The sequence below is a fragment of the Saccostrea cucullata genome, unplaced genomic scaffold (assembly GCF_032062105.1).
Source record: "Saccostrea cucullata isolate Sc308-1 unplaced genomic scaffold, CSIRO_AGI_Scuc_v1 ctg2026, whole genome shotgun sequence".
Taxonomy (NCBI): Eukaryota; Metazoa; Mollusca; class Bivalvia; order Ostreida; family Ostreidae; genus Saccostrea; species Saccostrea cuccullata.
The window spans coordinates 83,925-85,482 of NW_026938431.1; positions in this window are offsets into that span (position 1 = coordinate 83,925).

A 1,558-nucleotide genomic window follows, 5' to 3' on the forward strand; every position below is an offset into this window, starting at 1 on the left:
GTTGTGCAATGATTTCTAAGTTATACCCCCACTTCAGCATCATGTGAAAGTTTTTATACCCCCGCAAACAAAGTTTTGGGGGGTATATAGGAATCAGCTTGTCCGTCTCTCTAGCTGTCCGTCTGTCCATCTAGCTGTCTGTCTAGCTGAGCAAACGTGTGCGGACCATTTCTTTCTTATAAAGGAACATTAGAATCTACTGCTCCACAGAAAGATTGCTCATGACCTAAGGGTGTGACCTTGACCCAAGGTCATTTGGGGAAGTTCAAGGTCACTGGAAGAAAAATTTCATAATTCGTGTCTGGTCCATATCTTTCTTATGGATAAACTTGGTAAGTTCCTATTTCACACAAAGATTGCTCATGACCTAAGGATGTGTCATGACTTTGACCCAAAGTCATGTGGGGAAGTTCAAGGTCACTGGAAGAAATTTCATAATTCGTGTCTGGTCCATATCTTTCTTATGGATAAACTTGATAAGTTCCTATTTCACACAAAGATTGCTCATGAAAATTCAAGGTCACTGGAAGCAAAATTTCAAAATTCATGTCCGGTCCATAACTTTCTTATGGATAAACTTGGTAACTTCCTTTTTCACACAAAGATTGCTCATGACCTAATGATGTGTCATGACTTTGACCCAAGGTCATTTGGGGAAGTTCAAGGTCACTGGAAGAAAAACTTCATAATTTGTGCTTGGTCCATATTTCTTATGGATAAACTTTGTAGGTTCCCATTTTACACAAACATTAATTGTTTATTACCTGAGGTTTTGTCAAGACTTTGAACCAAGGTCATTTATGCAAGTTCAAGGTCACTGACGGAAAAAGTTCATAATTAGGGCCCCGCAAGGATTTGCGGGTGCCCTATAGTAATCACTCTGTCTGTCCGTCCATCTGTCTGTCTGTTGTCTGTCCGTCTGTCACTCTTCCGTCTACAAATTTTCTGTTTTTTTCTAATAACTTTTTTTATGGTTGCCCAATCAAGTTCAAATTTGGTATGGTAGTTAAGAAGGCAGAAATACATATTTTGATGCTAAGTTTGGTTTTCTATGTCTTCTGGTTTGGAGCTGGGGTGGTGGGGTAGATTCCTTAACTATGCATAAGAATGAATGGGAAACTTTTTTTATGGTTGCCCAATCAAGTTCAAATTTAGTATGGTAGTTCAGTAGGCAGAAAGACATATTTTGATGCTAAGTTTGGTTCTCTGTGTCTTCTGGTTTGGAGCTGGGGTGGTGGGGTAGATTCCTTAACTTTATATAAGAATGCATTGGCAAAGAGAGATAACTGCTGAAGATGTTCCCATTGTAAACTGAATGCTGCTACGAGTCCCTTGAGATTAATTAGCTTTCCTCCTAAAGAAAATCCAGAGCATTATCTTTATCTGTCACATTGAGATGAATTACCACCTCTGTCTGCAAATGAAGTTTGTTTTGAAGTTAAGTCAATTTGGAATGCTATGAACACTCTGAAATGTGGATTTAAATATAAATTTTCATAATTTATTTTTGTTTAATAGTTATGATTTCATCGAATTCTAAAAACAAAAAATAGATTAA